Consider the following 20,261-nt stretch of genomic DNA (forward strand, 5'->3'; position numbering starts at 1 on the left):
GCAGTTTCTATACACTTCTGTCCCAATCATTTTTGCTGGGGATTTTAACCAGGTCTTAACTGCTGAGGACAGAACTGGGAGGCTGAATAAATATCAGAGCTTGTTCTTTAAGACTCTGATAGAAGATGCTGAGCTGCAGGACTTAGCCATTGTAAATGGGAGAAAAGGAAAACACACACATATAGATGTGGGGAGCGCAGCAGCAGAATTGATATGGTTTTTATTAAAAAGAAGGAAGGTTTTTCTAATTTTAAGGAAATAGGGGTTGAATTTTCAGACCATTTAGCTTTATTTTTTCATTATGGTCTGTTAGGTAGGATGGGTTTTGGCAAAGGGTTTTGGAGGTTGGGGAAGGAGCTGCTAGAGGAGGAGAGTGTTAGAAGGACTTTTAAGAATCTTTTACAGAATGAAGTATCTAAGATAGAGTTTTTCGATTGTGTTTCAGATTGGTGGGAATCAGCTAAGGATACTTTCCGGACTTCTTTCCGAACTGCCTCTTTTAAAAAAGGGAGGGCTAAAGAGAAAGAGAGCTGGTCTCTAAGAAGGAAACTTGAGATCTGTATTTCGAACGGGGAGGGGGCATAAAAAGTTAACCGGCTTAAGTACTTGTTGAGACAGTGTCAGTACAACCGGCTTAAGTCCCTGGTTCTGGAGAGGGACTATGGGAACTCAAAATCCCCGGACCCTTACCAGAACTGTAAGGAGACATTTAAAAAGAAGCGGTTAAGGGTAGGGTTTCCACTCGGCCTAGCTGGTAAAACACCTGGCAAGGCCGGGGCCAGTATTACAAATTTACCGGCAATGTAGCTGCTAGTAAATTTGTAATACTGCTAACAAAAGCCCTCGGCCATCCCAACCCACTCAAAAGATTCCTTTTGTTTTTGCTCACTCCAGGCCCATTGCGTGTGTAGACCCCGCCCCTTTGCAGCATGACACGCCCCTTTTACGGCACATCCACCCACTTTTGCATCAAGGCCTGTCCATTTGCTCCCACCACCAGCCGGTAATTATTGTATTAAAAGGTGGCAACCCTAGTTGGGGGCCTTTACAACCTTCAGGGTGAATTAGAAGTTTCTAGGGAGGGTATCCTGGAGGTTGTGGGGTCCTACTACACTGACCTTTACAAAGAAAGGGTTTTGGATAAGGGTAAGATTCAAGCTTTCCTGGAGGCAACCCCAGTTCCAAACACTGACAATTTGGACTTTCCCCCTTTGGTGTCCAATATAACAGAGAAGGAAGTACTGCAAGTGATTGAGAAACAGCAGAAAACGAGGGCCCCTGGGCCAGATGGTTTCACTGCAGAGTTTTACAGCAGGTTTAAAGAAGAGTTGGTTCCGGTTCTTACTGAAGTCTTTAATGACTGTCTGACCAGGGGATGCCTTCCTACATCTATGCAGTCCTCCTCTCTGGTTCTGATATCAAAGGGGAAGGATTCGAGGCACATTGAGAATTGGAGGCCGATTGCCCTTCTCAATTGTGATAGGAAGATTCTGGTTAGGATTCTCTCACAAAGGCTGGGTGAGGTGGCTGGGTCTCTTCTTTCTAATTCTCAGTTCTGTTCACTGGGGGGAAGGGACATTTTTGGTGCTGTTCTTTCTGTCAGGGAAGCACTGGAGAGGTGCAAGGCTTGGCGGTGGGGCAAACACTTTCTCTCTTTAGACCAAGTAAAAGCCTTTGATAAAGTCAATCATGAGTATCTATGGGCTGCTTTGCAAAGATACTGCATTCCGGATGAATTCATGGGGCAAAGAGCTCCCCATTGATTAATGGTTGGAAAGGTGAGGACTTTTTAGTGAGAGCTGGTGTGAGACAGGGATGTCCTCTGAGTCCACTTCTGTATGTTTTCTCATTAGACCCATTCTTGAAGAGACTGCAGGATTGTGGGCTTGAGGGGGTTCCATTTCTATCGGATCGATCCTTTAAGTCCATAGCCTATGCGGACAATGTCACTCAAGTAATATCAAAACCTGAGGACTCTAGAGGAGGAACCAAGCTTCAGGCTTGAGAAAATTTAGATCATTTGGATAAAACAGAGTCTATGGGAGATTGCCTTTCCGTAATTCAGAGCTTTCAGGATAACGGGTTTCTGGATAAGGGATCCTATACCTGTGCATTGTTATTAAACCTCACTCCAAAATCCATGGGTAGGGGTGACTCTCAAACATAGTTATCCTCAGATAAGCCTTGTGCGTAAACTTGTATCTCTCTGTGAATAGTTAACTAGTTCCCCATAGGAAACAGTGTAAATACAAAACATATCTTCATTATGAAACTACAAGTAGCAGAAAGAAATCAGGGTGAGAATGAGCTTGGTTTAAGATGGATGTAAACTTTTTAAATAAAAGCTGCTTCAAAATCAATGCCCTGCTGCTTTCTTAGGTGTGGTGAAAGCCTCAGGAAAATCACATATTTTTTGCCAAGCACATCCAGAAAAAAAAATCACAAAGGGAGAAATGATGCTCTTGTACAGAATGGGTACAGAATCTAGGAAAGTATTTCTTACACACACCAAAATATCCACCAGAAAGTCCCCTTTACTGGACCTCAAAAAATACCAGCCTTTCCAATTTAATTTAATTTTGTATATTTTTTATATTTAGATCTAAATTATTAAGGAAACACTTAAAGGGAAGCTATATCTTCAGAATGATTATGTTGCCTATAGATAATTTAAATTATAATGTTCCACATTCAAGAATCTTACCAAATGTGTATATACGTATTAGTAAACATTACCCTTTTATATTACTTAATCCGCCACTTTATGATACTCTGTGCGCTCCCTCAGAGATCACCTGACAGGAAGTAATTCTGCTCGGACTGTAACAGGAAGTAGTGTGTGAGATAAAGGACACAGTTCTGTCCATTGATTGGCTGATGTAATCTAGCAGGTATGCGCTTACATGGTTTGTGTATAAGCACAGTGGTACCATCCAGAGGGAGACAATTAATGCTTAAAATGGCAGTTTTTAAATCTGGGATTAGTAACTGGAACTTGCTATTAGAAAAGTTCATTTTTCATCAAAAAGCTTTATTTATATTAAACAATGTTTTACATATGTGTTGTTATATGTGTTTTCTTTCTATGGAGACCTGCAATATTAAGTGGTATAGTTTCCCCTTAAAGGACACCCAAGAGCACATATTTGCCATGGAATTATAAACCATTAATCATAGAAGGGATGTGCCTTTAAATTCTGTCTGAAAAATTCTTCCAAAACCATTTATAGGAGTAACCAGTTATTCCAGCTCCTGTCAGCTGCTTTCCCAGGTGGCCAATCAGTTGCTAGGTGGACCTGACAGAGAACTTCAATTCGTCTTCCCATCCCAGTTTAAAGGCAAAGCTGTGACTGACTACCCACATATGACTATTAGGGCACATACATTAATCTTCTGTAAGACAGGCAGATCATGGAGGGCTACTTTTCGAATTTCAAAGTGTTTTTTTTGGCTACTTCAACTATCGAATGGGCTACTTCGAACTTCAAATATGACTTTGAATCAAAGTATTCAAACTAAAAATCATTCAACTATTCGATCATTTGATAGTCGAAGTACTGTCTTTTTAAGAAAAAACTTCGACTAGTTCACCACCTAAAAGCTACCGAACCCAATGTAAGCCTATGGGGAAGGTCCCCATAGGCTTGGCTAAGTTTTATTGGTCGAAGGATATTCCTTCAATCGTTGGATTAAAATCCTTCTAATCATTTGATTCAAAGGATTTAATCGTTCGATCGAACGATTATTCCTTCGATCGTTCGATCCAACTTTTTGCACAAATTCCTTTGACTTCGATATTCAAAGTCGATGAATTTTCATTCCCCAGTCGAATATCGACGGTTAATTAACCCTCGATATTCGACCCTTGATGCAACTGCCCCTAAAAGTCAATATACAGAAAAGCTTTGCTATAAAGTGCCGTTAAGCCTGCAGAAATGTCATATCTTAAGCGCATTTAAATTCTTGTGCGTATTGGAATGAAACACGCGGCTATATGTAGATTGAACTAAAATCGAGTTTGATTTGTTCTAAAGATATGGAGTAAAACACAAGATTGAATACATAACATGTAATTGTACATTGTTGTTTACACATTAACTAAATCAACTTTGGTTTTTACAATCGGAGTCGTTTTGCGCTTGGGATACATCCGCTGATTGTGTTGGGAATGGAAGCGCGTCAGTGGAGGTGGTAGAATTCGAAGCGCTACCATGGGAGTGATATCCGTTTGATGAAAATTGACAAAGCGATTTCGTTTAACTGCATTTTAGTTAATGAATTTTAAAGAAATTGCTAAAAAGAAACTGTTTTGATTGGTAACCTATTACAATTGTAACTTCAATGAATTATGCCAAACTGGAACCGCATTTGGGCAAATGTATTAGCGTTATAATGTCATTTATCTTCTTTAAGGTTAATACGGAAGTAATATTTATTTTATCCATGTTAAACATTGTTTGCAGCACAAGGGTTAATAAGCCAGGTTGTTTAATTGTAATTAATGAAGTCATGTCCGGTAAAGTGGTTAATAAAGCCATTAGCTGCTTTTATGTGTAATACCTATGACTACATATGGGTTGATACGAAAATAGGGTTACACCAAATCCAGGATTCGGCCTTTTTCAGCAGGATTCAGATTTGGCCGAATCCTTCTGCTCGGCTGAACTGAATCCTAATTTGCATATGCAAATTAGGGACGGGGAGGGAAATTGCATGTCAGAAAACAAGGAAGTAAAAAATGTTTTCCCCTTCCCACCGCTAATTTGCATATGCAAATTAGGATTTTGATTTGGTTCGGTATTCGGCCGAATCCAAAATAGTGGATTCGGTGGATCCCTATACGAAATGCGTCAGGAAATTGATGCTTTTAACAAGTTTAAAATAAAAGTTTACTTTTGTAACCTACACGGATGGATACGCAGTGCTCATCTAACATTGTATACAGATCATGGCGGGCTCCCAAACTGTAGGGGGTAGAGTAGGGGGTGGCACAGATTTTTCAGTGTTCTTTGCCCTCTATCACCTCCTGTTTGTCCCCCATCCACCCTCAGGCCACTTTAATTTTCCATCCTCAATCAGATTGTACACCGAGTAAGTCTTTGAGATTCTTCTAAGAGAAGCGAATTGGAGAAGGTGATTGACATCATTAGGCTATGTGATAATGGGCTTGAAAAACATTTAATTTAGCACTGCTGGGTCCTAGGTTCAATTCCAGAGGACTTTAGCAGGTAACTACTGACCAGCAACTCTTATGATCTGGTTGTTGGGGGTTCTGGGAATTGAGACTGGACTGAACGACAGAAAACACAAATCCTGCATTCATTCTCATGTACTACAGCTCCCAGAATCCCCTGATACCAGTCAGGGAGAAGTCATTATGTCACAAGCAATACAAGAGCCTGATTGGTCCTGACAAAGACAGGGGTCATTTCTACAGGCTCCCGTTTTTCTTTCAGGTCTGTGTTCAGGTCAGACTGTTGGTTGTGGCACATCAGACTGTTTCATGTATTATACAGGCATATGAGTTATGGCCCTTACTCCCATTCTCTCTCAGTCCTGCGTCCTATAATTTGCACCCAAATGTATTTTCAACCTGCAATTGAAAAGGTTGAAAATCGCAACCAACAAAGATAATGTTCCACAGAGATGGCTGGGGGAGTGGCTAAAGGCAAAACAGGGTGTGACCGATTCCATCATGGAAACCCCCCACAGCAGATAAAACTTTATTACACTTTTATAACACTTTCTCATAAGTGAAAATTCTTTATTGGTGCATATTACAAATATTTTGCATTTATAATAGCCACCCATTTGTCCTTATTTGCAATACACATTGAACTTATTTGCAGTCTCTTATTGGCCACCCTGGGAATTTCGAGGTTTGGCAATTCCATTCACTGAGATGATGAATAACAAGTAGCGGGATTTCATTTTTCTTGCACTGCTTAAAGAATTTTTGTCATTAACAAAATATTTGCAGTGTTGGAATATGAATTTCAAATGTGTTTTCTTAAACATTATAGTTTTCAGGGTGAATGAAGTTCTATTTGACAATTAGGGGCTGATTTATTATAAGCCGAGTTTGATGTTGTCAGAAAATGTTAATTCTTTCACTTGCATTTCTTGCCATGGATTGTTTTTTTGTTGTAGGATATTTTTTTACCATGATTATGACTTTTAAAGACCACATCACCAAAAACCTGTCTTTTTATTTTTCCAATGTTGGGGTCACTGTCATATATTCTCATGGCCCCTACCTTAGGAAATACTGTGGCCACTGTGTCATTTATTGACTTATTGTGGCAAGACCACAGTGCCATGGAAAACTGAGGGTCATATATATATTGTTGGGCCATTAGTTCATGAACCATGGGGGTCTCTGTGTCATTAATCGTATGATCATTGACGTATATTGCTGCGGCCTCTGCCATTAACTGCTGCACAAACTGAAGTTATAAAATTGTGAACATTACTAGTAAAGCGGGACATCTTAATAGTTGGTGTGGCCAATAAAAACTGGGCGCATAGAGCTCTGCATACCATTGTTCCACCTTGCTTCAACCACAGGGGTAGAGTCCTGCAGCGGGTTAGGTACCTGCGGGTTACCCGCAAAAACCTGGGGTAGCCTGCAGGTTGCAGGATGAAGTTTTGGGAGCGGGTAGAGATGCGGGTCGGCGGTTCTCCGTGTTTGCAGGTCTTCTCAATAGCGAGTTTTAATCCTTTTGATCACGCCTACTTCTAATGATGTCACTTCTGGTTTACAATGACAGCACTTCCTGTTTTATTCCTTTTTTTCTGATCACACCAATGTCCAATGATGTCACTTCCGGTTTACAATGACAGCACTTCTTGTTTCTTGATGGTCAGCCGGTCGCGGATCTGGTTGCAGATAAGGTATTCGCGGGTCGGGTAGCGGGTCCAAGCGGGTGAGTATGCGGGATGGGTTTAACAAATTGGTTCCGCACAGGAATCTACTCTGGGGGGGGGGGGTGCCTAAATTTTGAGCCTCGAAGGGAGGCCGGAGCCAGGTATGATTGAAAACTTCTAATCTTTTGAGAGCTCTTATGAAAGTGTAATTTGTAATTGTAATGATACTGTTAAGTGCAGATCCAACATGGCCACCACATAATATTCAACATTGAAGAAGGTGAACTACATATTGAAAAGCAATTCATGACAAACAACACAAGGCAGAACTCCATCTGAATCATCTAATCAGCCACTAAGGCCAAGTGGGAAAGTTACAGTAGATTTTCTCAGGATATGAATTATATAGATAATATTAATTAGCAATAAAGTAGGAGTGATGGTTCTATGGTTGGCTGTTCTCAATAACTTTGTATTTTCAGGAGCAATGACTGGGACATTCATATATTTACTGGGCAAAAACCTGGAAAAAGTAGAGGAATAGGTGACCAAAAAAATAAAGAACTATTGCTGAGCGAAATCCCCATCTGAATTTCAACCAACAAGGGCACTAAGTGCAGTGTCCCTGCTCCTGTGTTCTGCTGCCGGCGCCTGGGGAAGTTTCCGGACACAAACCGGAACTGTACAGTTTGGACATTGGTTAGAGAAAAAAAAAAAAGGAGAGAGGAGTAGAAAAGAAGGAATCACTGAAAAAGACATTTTCACTGGCGAAAAAGCTTAAGAAGAACACGATGGAATAAAAGGTGAGTAGAAGATGGAACGGAATATGAGAAGACAATGAAAAGTAGAGAGAGAGAAGCAGGGGCGGACTGGGGGTTAAAAGCAGCCCAGGCAAAAAAAATCAAAACAGCCCACATGTAAACACGTGATGGTCTGACTTGTACAAATCCACTGCCTTTTTCACTTAATTGTAATTCATGTCAAATATGTTATAAATTATTCAGCCTTGTGCCTTTATATGGTCACAGAACAACCCCTCAGTGACTTCTAATATCCTTATCATTTACAGTAGGGGGTACATTATCCCTTATAATACATGAGTGATACTCAGAGTTCCCTGTATAACTCAGCCTGCAGCCTTGTGCCTTTATATGGTCACAGAACAACCCCTCAGTGACTTCTAATATCCTTATCATTTACAGTAGGGGGTACATTATCCCTTATAATACATGAGTGATACTCAGAGTTCCCTGTATAACTCAGCCTGCAGCCTTGTGTCTTTATATGGTCACAGAACAACCCCTCAGTGACTTCTAATATCCTTATCATTTACAGTAGGGGGTACATTATCCCTTATAATACATGAGTGATACTCAGAGTTCCCTGTATAACTCAGCCTGCAGCCTTGTGCCTTTATATGGTCACAGAACAACCCCTCAGTGACTTCTAATATCTTTATCATTTACAGTAGGGGGTACATTATCCCTTATAATACATGAGTGATACTCAGAGTTCCCTGTATAACTCAGCCTGCAGCCTTGTGTCTTTATATGGTCACAGAACAACCCCTCAGTGACTTCTAATATCCTTATCATTTACAGTAGGGGGTACATTATCCCTTATAATACATGAGTGATACTCAGAGTTCCCTGTATAACTCACCCTGCAGCCTTGTGTCTTTATATGGTCACAGAACAACCCCTCAGTGACTTCTAATATCCTTATCATTTACAGTAGGGGGTACATTATCCCTTATAATACATGAGTGATACTCAGAGTTCCCTGTATAACTCAGCCTGCAGCCTTGTGTCTTTATATGGTCACAGAACAACCCCTCAGTGACTTCTAATATCCTTATCATTTACAGTAGGGGGTACATTATCCCTTATAATACATGAGTGATACTCAGAGTTCCCTGTATAACTCAGCCTGCAGCCTTGTGCCTTTATATGGTCACAGAACAACCCCTCAGTGACTTCTAATATCCTTATCATTTACAGTAGGGGGTACATTATCCCTTATAATACATGAGTGATACTCAGAGTTCCCTGTATAACTCAGCCTGCAGCCTTGTGCCTTTATATGGTCACAGAACAACCCCTCAGTGACTTCTAATATCTTTATCATTTACAGTAGGGGGTACATTATCCCTTATAATACATGAGTGATACTCAGAGTTCCCTGTATAACTCAGCCTGCAGCCTTGTGTCTTTATATGGTCACAGAACAACCCCTCAGTGACTTCTAATATCCTTATCATTTACAGTAGGGGGTACATTATCCCTTATAATACATGAGTGATACTCAGAGTTCCCTGTATAACTCAGCCTGCAGCCTTGTGTCTTTATATGGTCACAGAACAACCCCTCAGTGACTTCTAATATCCTTATCATTTACAGTAGGGGGTACATTATCCCTTATAATACATGAATGATACTCTATAGCCATTTGGACCAGACCATGTTAAAAAATTAACGGGGGTGTACTGGATCGCACAAGGAAGGTTATTAATGGGGTTGTACATGATCTCACAAACAAGGACAGGAGAGTTTCAGGGCGAAGGGCCCGAATGCGCCCAATTGGCCTAAGGCCGGCCCTGGACTTGGGCATGTAAATCTCCTGGATTTTGCCAATGGGAGGTTGAATATTAGTGATTAACGAGCAACTTTCTTGTGCCAGCAGGATTAGTGGAGAAATGTACCAGTGTAGAGCTACAACAGGTAGTGTAATGCTGAACATTAAATGTCAATGTACCAGTAGAAATACTATCCATTATGTGCCAACAAGATCTCAGCTTTATAAGCCCCAGTGCCACCAGGAACACTGCCGTCGCTATGGAGTTGAGACAGAGGACAGTCACAAATATGCTCTCAGCCCTTAAACACAGTATAAAAACACAAGGTACTGAACTATTGTCACTAGTTAAGTAACCCATTAGCTGCTCACTTGCTTTAGCTTGAGAGGGGACTGCAGGGCCGCTTCTGCCATGAGGTGAAACCCTTGCCTCAGGCGGCAGCGAGCGGCCAGTTACAAGGGGCCTCTTGTAACTTTAAGAGCCGAACTTCCGGGTTTTAACCCGGAAATTCGGCTCAGCTAGTGCAAAGAGCGCTCTAACGCTCAATGCACTAGCGATACTGCCCCCTGAAACCCGCTCCGACGCTAATTTTTAAGCGCGGAGCAGGAGAGGAGGGGGGCATCAGCAGCAGCCCCAGAATCGGAGCTGGGGGACTGAGACCCTTTAAGCAGCTGCAGTATCTGCTGGAGACCCTGCTCATCCGACTTCCACACAAACAGCACCGCAGCAGCAGCAGCAGCAGAACAGTGACGAGAGGGAGGGGCGGAGCTACAGTGGGAGTTGAAGGAGCGGTCCTAGAGCCTGCCAGATACATTAAAAGGCCATTTTTTATTAGGAGAATAGATCACGAGCGGCCCACTTAAAGGAAAAAAAGAGCGGCCTCTCGGGCAATTGCCTGAAGAAACAGATTACCAGTCCGGGCCTGGAGAGAAGTCCATGTATATTAAATAGTGTTAGAGAAAAACGTTTGCATTAATGCTTTGTTCTGCGGGGCCTGACAATGTTGAACACTACAGGGCTCTATTTTCTACACTTTACACACAGCCCTGCCTCTTGTGCCTTAATCCATGGCTCTCTAAGAAGATTGTTCCAATGTGCACCATCCGGAGGGTAAATAGATTGGATGGTACATAGGAGACCCCTGGAAAGCACTTTAGCTTGGGAAGTGTCTGTAAGCTCCGGACACTGGAAAGTCCTCTCATTATCACCTGCTATGGGCAGGCATTAAAAATATGGCCGCCTTGCACCAGCTTTTTCTGTGAATCTCTATCTAGTGCAAAGTGCATCCCTTGCCCTGGACATAAAAGCTCTGTGTATGATCACTGACTGATTCTGAGGAGATTCACGGGTCAATGTAAACCTGCAGCAGAACCTGTATGATCTGCAGCCCTGTAGCTGTCCACAACAAAGAACATCTCTTTTCTTAGCCCCTTCTTCAAGGTCCCCTATCAGCAACCTGTCTCTCTTCATGCAGCTTTGTGTCAGAGACGGTTATATTAAAAGACAATTGGCTCTAATACATTGTTTGTTAAAGGGAGAACAGACCAATAAGTATCCATCACTCCGACTCCTGCCTGTAGAGAGACAGACAGCTGAAATGGGGAAAAAAGAAGAGTAATTTGATTTTTTCAGAATATTTATAGATTATATATTGAAACATCCTTATTTCTCAAGTTCTTCCCGTCATACTCTGTGGGGCAAATTCACTAAGCGCCGAAGCGCCGAACGCTAGCGTTAATTCGCTAGCGTTTGGCATTTTTCGTTACTGCGCAAATTCACTAACGATCGCTAGCGTAGTTTCGCTAGTGTTACTTCGCATCCTTACGCCAGGCGAATTTTCGCTAGCGACGTAACTACGCAAATTCACTAACTTGCGCAGTGTACTGAACGCTACCTTTTACGCCAGACTTCCTTCGCCACCTCAGACCAGGCGAAGCGCAATAGAGTAGATAGGGATTGTTTCAAAAAAAGTCAAATTTTTTTCTAAGTCCCAAAAAACGCTGGCGTGTTTTCTACATGATGGGTGATAGGCTGAAAAAGTTCGAAAATATTTTTGGGGCTCCCCTCCTTCCCCCCTACATCTCCTGACTCATGGCAACTTACCTAGACAGTGGGCACATGTGTAGGGCAAAATAAAAATTTTATTTGCTGATTTGAAGGTTTTCTAGGCATTTGTAGTGCTGATACGTGTTCTGCCATTGAAATTTGAATTTCGCGCCGTATGCAAATTGGCCTTCGCTAGCGCAACTTTGCTTTATATAGCGAATCAACGCTAGCGCAACTTCACAACCTTACGCTACCCCTGTGCGCAACTTCGGATTTTAGTGAATTTGCGGAGCGCTGGCGAAACTACGCCTGTCGAAGTGCGGCGAAGTGCGGCGAAGTTGCGCCTGGCGCAACTTTGCATTTTAGTGAATTTGCCCCTGTGTGTGTATTGTCAATCTTTTTCCTAATGAACATTCAGATACATATCTGAACTGAACTGCTCCTCACACTTGCTGCAGTGATATGGTTCCTCTCTTTTGAGGTCCATCTGGTTCCTTGGCTGTGACTGTTCCAGGGCAGCACCTTGTGTCTCCAAGAAATCACTGGTTTTTGGAGTCGGACTATTCCACTGTCTGGATTGTATTCTGGCTTCAGTGTGGTGTCATTACTTAAGCAGCCACACACAGCCAATTAAACTCATGCCCTTATTCAAGGCCCTTGTGACTGACATAAGCAGGTGGGTCAAACAACACTCGCATTCCTCAGCACTCCTGCATGGCCATGTGCTGTCCAAGTCCACATTCTACACTTGCAACACTGCCACAGCATACAAAGCTTTATGTCTGTACTGGTCTGGCTTTAATAGACACAATATGAATCTTCTGTACATATTTGCTCACTTATTAGGGGGCATTACAAATGCATTGGCAATATGTCGCATTTGTTTATATATTGCTGCTATTTGTAAATGCCATATTGTACTTTAAAATACTTTACTTCATATTGTTCTTCCCTGTGGAGAACCGATGAACCCAACCCAACGTCAGATGTGTAAGTGTTGACACTGGAAAGCCAACCAGTCAGGTCATGGGTTTCAGGAGTTTCAGGATTCCACTTGTTGATTGCGTCTGGGCATTTTGAACCCATTTATGTTGTAGTGCAGCCGCTGTCTCATAATTACTTTTACTTTTAATCACTTCTTTTCTTTATCTACTTTTCTGCTGCTATTGTTTGGTATTGCTCTGGTTTTGTACTGGGTCACATTCTTACCTGCTCATACCCTGGTGTTTTATTTATTACATTTCTAAATCTAAAAACTTTATTGCGATTTTAGAAATGACATTGCCGCTGTATTTATGCTAAAATTAAGTAGACTTGGTATTTTCCCAAAATTTTCTACAGGGCTGATTTTTTGTCCCTAAGATCCTTTTTGTATTTGAAAAATCCTAGAAAACAAAATTCAGCAGGTTTAAGGTGTCTAGCTTTATATACACTAAGCTTTTGTTAAAAATGATTTTTTTGAATGTGAAAAAAGTGTTACATATTTTGTGTGTATTTTGGCAGGAATCTTTTCTTCTGTTTTGCATCTTGGGCACCTGCAGAGAAAAATTAGACTAATTATTGGTTATCTTATCGATTAACTCAGCATATTAGAACTCACCTTTTGTTCAGTTCCTTTTCACCTTGTTTATCCCAGTCAATGAAAAAGTGATATTAAATATTATCAGAATTGCAGCAAATTAGAACTTACCTGTAGCTCAGCATCTCTTCTCCAATAATTCCTTTGTAACCTGCACAGAAAGGAGAACTGTCTGTTCACTTATCAGCATTTGCACAGCTCCAGTAAGACTTCTTGGTGGAACTTTTAAATATTCCGACACTAAGGGGCCGATTCACTAACTTCGAGTGCAGGATTCGAAGTAAAAAAACTTTGAATTTCGAAGTGTTTTTTGGGCTACTTCGACCATCGAATGGGCTACTACGACCTTCGACTACGACTTCGAATCCAAGGATTCGAACTAAAAATCGTTCGACTGTTCGACCATTCGATAGTCGAAGTACTGTCTCTTTAAGAAAAAACTTCAACCCCCTAGTTCGCCATCTAAAAGCTACCGAAGTCAATTTTAGCATATGGGGAAGGTCCCCATAGGCTTTCCTAAGTTTTTTTGATCGAAGGATATTCCTAAAGTCGAAGGATTTTAATTCCCAGTCGAATATCGAGGGTTAATTAACCCTCGATATTCGACCCTTTGTGAATCAGCCCCTAATTCTAATGAGACTTGTTCTATCTGGTGTTCTACTCCTACTGCTCTTACTAAGAGGCTCAGCTCTCAGTGCTCCAGTTTTGCATCTGTGAGTAAATATCTTCCTTCTGCCTCAATTATGTCTGGCAGAGGACACAAACGTGAAAATTGTTCTTTAGATCTAATGCTTATGTTTTCTTGGGGGGTTAACATGGTTTGAACCCTAAATTCACTTGGCTTTTAATTTTACTGACTGTTTTGACTACCAACCTATCCATGGATCTGTTTGAACACCACCTGATCCATAAATCCACCTCTGCTACTATTCAACTGAAAATAGGCTTTGTTCTAAAACTATATGTTGAATTTTAGTATGTGCCAAACAAGACAGTACTCCGTTTTCTATGTCAGAGCTATTGCTTATTTTTTTTATATAGTTGGAGCCTATGTTGATTCGTTTGGCACGTTGAGACCCTATGCCTTTGCTTGAGTACAAAGCACAGGTGAAAAAAAAACAATAATCGTTGGTCATTATCCTAATACAATGGTCTATATTTTGGAGTTAAAACACTTTTGACTGTGCAGCATAAACTAGACACAATAGGGTAAAAATGTACAAGAAACACAGATCTACAAGTACAAAGTCCCTAGGTCAGTGGATAGAGTTGAGAGCTCCAAGATGTTGGTGTCCATGGCCACTATATCATTGCCCTGTGACCATGCTGACTGGGATTTTGGCACCAGTGTAATGAAGCAGCACAGGTAGTCCTACATACTGGTGGAGCAAAGCATGGATGTTATATGGATGCATTACTTTGTACACATATTGTGTCTTGATGAAGTGAGACTCTCAGTAATATGTGAGAAGCTGTGTGTGACCACTTTCTTGTATGTATGCAGCTAGTGGTTACAAATGGGTGGGGTAAATAGAATGGACCTTTGTTTAACATCTTATTTATAATATATAAATGAAATATCATATTTATAATGAGAAACATATTACACATAACATGCCATTTTCTTAATTTAGCTTTTTATGGTGTTTGATATTGACCACATGTATTTTCTATTTTATAGTCATGACTAATTGTCTCGTAAACAGATGTAAACACAAGACGGGTCAGAAGGACAAATTTCCTGATGTCATTTTACATGTTCCCAAAAGACATTGATATCATTAAAAAATGGCTCATTCAAACTGCCCAGTTCCCAGAAAATTTAGAGGAGTTTGCAAAGAAAGTCTTTGAAGGAAAAAAAGAGATAACTATAGAATTTGTTCCCAACACTTTGATACAACCAGTTATGTAATACAAGGCAGCCTATGCAAGCTAAAGAAGGATGTGGTACCAACAATATTTAAAAACACAGTTCTCAAAGGGATACTGTCATGGGAAAAAAAAAATTTTTCAAAATGAATCAGTTAATAGAGCTGCTCCAGCAGAATTCTGCACTGAAATCCATTTCTCAAAAGAGCAAACAGATTTTTGTATATTAAATTTTGAAATCTGACATGGGGCTAGACATTTTGTCAATTTCCCAGCTGCCCCAAGTCATGTGATTTGTGCTCTGACAAACTTCAGTCACTCTTTACTGCTGTACTGCAAGTTGGACTGATATCACCCCCCATCCCATTTTCCCCCCCAGCAGCCAAACAAAAGAACAATGGGAAGGTAACCAGATAACAGCTCCCTAACACAAGATAACAGCTGCCTGGTAGATCTAAGAACAGCACTCAATAGTAAAATCCAGGTCTCACTGAGACACATTCAGTTACATTGAGAAGGAAAAACAGCAGCCTGCCAGAAAGCATTTCTCTCCTTAAGTGCAGGCACAAGTCACATGAACAGGGGCAGTTGGGAAATTGACAAAATGTCTAGCCCCATGTCAGATTTCAAAATTGAATATAAAAAAATCTGTTTGCTCTTTTGAGAAATGGATTTCAGTGCAGAATTCTGCTGGATCAGCACTATTAACTGATGTGTTTTGAAAAAAAACATGTTTTCCCATGACAGGATCCCTTTAATATATCGATACTGGAAGATGCAGAGAGTGGACCACCACCCAAAAAAATCAAACATAATTCTTCAGATCTAATTATTCAAGATCAAACTTACAACATGACTGAAGGTAAAATTTCCAAAAACATTCCTCAAAAAAAGAACGTTTCTACAAATACATCACAGAGATTGACTTTTAAAAACAAATCTTCCCAAACTTTAACTAAAAAGAATACAGATAAAGATATACAACGTGTGTTGTTATATCCCCAAGATGAGAACAACATCAAAGAAACTCTCAGAGACCATAATTACTTACATTTTCCATCTGTTAAGCAGAATTACAAATTCAACAGAGAAACTACTGACATAGAATCTGTCTCCTTTAGATCGAGTCAGGGAACGAATTCAAACCCTACAACAGACAACATTAATTTAAAGGATCCCAATTATGTGCCACCAGCATGGGATATAGAGGACTCACAGTCTTTGAGTGAAGACTTTGATAACATTTTAAGCAGCAATATGAGCAGCAATATATAAATGAGAGAAAATCTATTGTTTATGAAAGTTGTTTAGACAAGTTATTGGGTAAACTTTCAACATGTTCCATTGTAGATTGTCGTTCTCCAGTTATTGAAACAAAAAAATTGAAGGCACCATGTTAACAGTTACTGGAACATGTTTGAATGGCCACAACATTGTGATCTGGGAAAGTCAGCCAAAAATAAACAAAATTGCAGCTGACAATCTTCAGCTTGTGCCTCCATTTTATTTAGTGGGTCAAATTTCAGTAAAGTGGCTGAGTTAATGGAGATTTGCAGAATACCAACAATGGCAAAAACCACCTACTGTTACTATCAATAACACTTTCTATTTCCAGCTTTGAGCAAGTTGTAAAGCCAGGGTTTTCTTTGCATCTTGTACATCTCACAACTCCTGGTCACCACCACCATCACGTGCAGGTTTTTAGCAATAATGTGGACACTAAAACTTTAACTGGCTTCTGTTTCATCCCCTATTTTTAAACCTGCATTGTTAAATCATGAGCAAGTTTGATTTCACACTACTTTTCCCATGAGAGCACATGCTCCATCGATGAATCCTCGTACTTAGGGATTTGGTAACAGAAGCAAAGATTTATCTGTAGCCATATATGGAAATATATTCACTTGGTGTAACTGAAAAAAGGACTGTTACTAATATTGTAGCCATATTTTGTCCATGCACACGAGGCATGAAGAGCCAATATACCTCCCTAAAATGTTTCAGATTTTGTCTATAGTTTACTAATAGCTGGCCATACATCTGTGTGAAATTAAGTTTCATATAATCTACAGTACGGGGCACATTTACTAATGGTCGAATATCGAGGGTTAATTAACCCTCGATATTCGACCCTCGAAGTTAAATCCTTCAACTTCGAATATCGAAGTCGAAGGATTTAGCACTATTCGTTCGTTCGATTGAACAATCTAAGGAACGATTCAAAGTATTTTAATCCATTGATCGAATGATTTTCCTTCGATCAGAAATTGGCTAGAAAGCCTATGGGGACCTTCCCCATAGGGTAACATTGATGCTCCGTAGGTATTTGGTGGCCAAGTAGGTGGTCGAAGTTTTTTTTAAAGAGACAGTACTTCGACTATCGAATGGTCGAATAGTCGAACGATTTTTAGTTCAAATCGTTCGAGTCGAAGTTGAAGGTCGAAGTAGCCAATTCGATGGTCGAAGTAGCCAAAAAAATACTTCGAAATTCGAAGTATTTTTTATTCTATTCCTTCACTCAAGCTAAGTAAATGTGCCCCTACGTGTAGGACAGACTGCTGATTATGGCTGATATCTAAATAATATGAAAATCTCTCTAATTGGCCATTAAACATGATGGAAGTTTCATGTCCCATTGTACCATATGTATCAGTGTCTGGTGAGGCAGCAGATGAAGTGAAAAAGAGCTGTAGCTTGTCTTCACATGCTGACACTCCATTAACAATGTCTACCTGATCAAATACACAAATATGGCCATGGGTCTGATATTATGCAATGTATGGCCTAAGTATATTATTTGAGATTTTTTTCTAAAACTTAGCTGTCCATGGTCAGGTTTTTCAATTAGAAACAAAGCAAGAGATTTCCAGACTCAGTTTGTCTGCAGGTTACTCTGACTTGCTGGAGAAAGACATCTCAGCTGAGTTTCAAGTGAAGTCAGCAGGTTTTTGGCTAAAATAAAAACCTTAAAAGGTTTTAGGCGACAAGCTTTTTATCTGAAAAAATGCAATTGTTTGATTCTCCAGTAATTGTGCAGACAAACTGCGTGAATATCACTTAGTTATTCTTCTTTCATTAATATGCCTCCCCATGAAGCTGAGCAGTGGTATCATACAATAAATAAAATAAATTGGTCAACAAGAGACGGTAGAAAATGGTAAAGTAGAAATATGTAGGGCATAATATGTGTTAAAGGGCAAGTCGACCACAAAATTAAAATTTCCCTAGTAAATGAAAACATAATTCTAAGTAACTTTCCAATATACATTTATTAAAAATGTTCAGTGCTTTTAAAGTTATTTGTAAAATGTTTGTAATTAAAAGCAGCATTTGCTCAGCTCCTGCTTGTTACTTTTTAAACAATGTTGCAAAAATCTTGGTTCCCCAGCAGCAAAGTCAGGTCTGTTAATGAGCCGCCTTGTCTTACATTGTATCAACAGTCTGAGCCATCAGGACAGAGAATAGAAAGGGACAGACACTGATTTCAATAGCAATAAATATACAAATACATTTAAAACCATAGAAAATGTGTAACGGATTTATATTGCAAAGTTGCTTAGAATTATGTTTTCTTTTATTAGGCACATTGACTTGCCCTTTAAAGTAGTATTTTATAGTTTAGAATAATAGAGACAGCAGTACTCCATGCAATGTGCAAACAGTTTTATATTTTTTTTCCAGCAGTATAGAAGATTCAATATCAACTGCTTTGTTGTAGCTATAGTTAAATTAACTTAGTAATTTAGACTGACTGAAAATCACATTGAAAAAAAAATTTCAGTGCCGCGCAGAGCAATGCCATTGGCGCATGTGCGCTACACCATGCGCGCCAAACGGAGCGGTGTGTCACAGTAGGGGGGCCGGAGGGAGGCCCTGGACAGCAGTCCCCCAGTCTGACCCTGGTACAATATGTTCATCTCTAGTTACTTCTAAGACCAACTTTCACTTTAAAATAATTTATGGAATGATATAATGGCTTTAAAGTATTATTGAGTTTCACAAGCCCATAACACGGTTATAATATTATGAGATGTACCTTGATAATGAGAAATAAGAATTCATTTCTCAAGGGGGGCATTTCTGTGGTACCAAACTCCAGTCACATGACTTAGACCACTGGGCACCGTTATACCTGGTCTGTGAGCAAATATGAGGCAGATCCTTTCTAATAAATAAGTCTGATGGCACCTTTTTTGTTTTTGTGTCTTAAACTCTGAGATGGTTATTGAGTGCAAATTCCTTCAGTCTCTCCCATTGGTCTCTATAGCCTAATGGTTGGGGTATTAGTTATTGAAACAGAGGGTCATGAGTTCCAGACCTACAGCTGACTTTATACAAAATGATTTACAGATATTATAATTTCAATCTCAATATTATATGCCATAAAACATAAAGACTTAGCACTAAAGACTATGTTTTATGGCATATGATATTGAATTTGAAATTTTAGTATTTGTCTTGAACTCATGACCCTCTGTTTCAAATACTAATACCTTAAACATTAGGTGACAGAGGCCAATGGGAAAGATTGAAGGAATTTGCACTGAATAAACATCTCAGAGTTTAAGACACAAACCCTAAGTGACACAAACGATTCACAAATAATCCAGACTGTGGCCAGCGCCGATCTGCCCCTTTATGCCGCCTGGGGCAGCCGTCCTTGACCCCTCCTCACGGCGCTCACATTTTCTGCGCAGGAGGGGGTCGGGCGCTGCAAGACACAATTGCGCTCTCTGCACTAGAAGAGCCGATTTTCTGGGTTGAAAACCGGAAATTTGGCTCTTAGTCACCAGGAGCGAGTGGATCAACTCGCCTCATTGGTGGAGCCCCCCTGACTGTGACACACAATAGTAGTTTCCCAGGTTTCCCAGACCCAAATCCAAACATTCATGTCATTTACTTTTCTGCATATGAAGCAGATTCCCGATGTCTCGTTGTTCCTGTAAAGGGTTTTCCATGCGCCATATTTAATAATGCAGCTGAAGGAAAGAAATGAAACGTCTTGTGGTTCATGAAAGTAACTGGGGAAGTGCACACAGCACACGTAGCGCCTCAATCCCATTTATTTACAGTGTGTCAGACACAAAACCAGGCTGCCTCTATCTCTACTACTTCTTAATAAGCCCTACACAAAAGCGCTCACAGACAAGTCCTATACTCACACCCTGGTCTTCATATGAACGAGCGCCCATCTCTGATTGGCCCACTTTTCCTGATCAAGACACGCCCCCAGCTGTTTTACATGGAAGTCAGGTTAGTTGAACAATAAAGTAAAAAATATGTTTTATTATGTTTTTTTTCCATCTTTCTCCTCACTGGGTTACA

At 40.3% G+C, this 20,261-nt stretch overlaps 1 protein-coding gene across 4 annotated transcripts in view; it reads right to left on the minus strand.

Annotated features, from left to right (window-relative positions):
* The window catches only part of XB5897957.S (hypothetical LOC495453 S homeolog), a 658,286-nt gene that overhangs the window by 146,793 nt on the left and 491,232 nt on the right, over nucleotides 1–20,261 (minus strand).

The sequence above is a fragment of the Xenopus laevis genome, chromosome 6L, assembly GCF_017654675.1.
Source record: "Xenopus laevis strain J_2021 chromosome 6L, Xenopus_laevis_v10.1, whole genome shotgun sequence".
NCBI classification, from domain to species: domain Eukaryota; kingdom Metazoa; phylum Chordata; class Amphibia; order Anura; family Pipidae; genus Xenopus; species Xenopus laevis.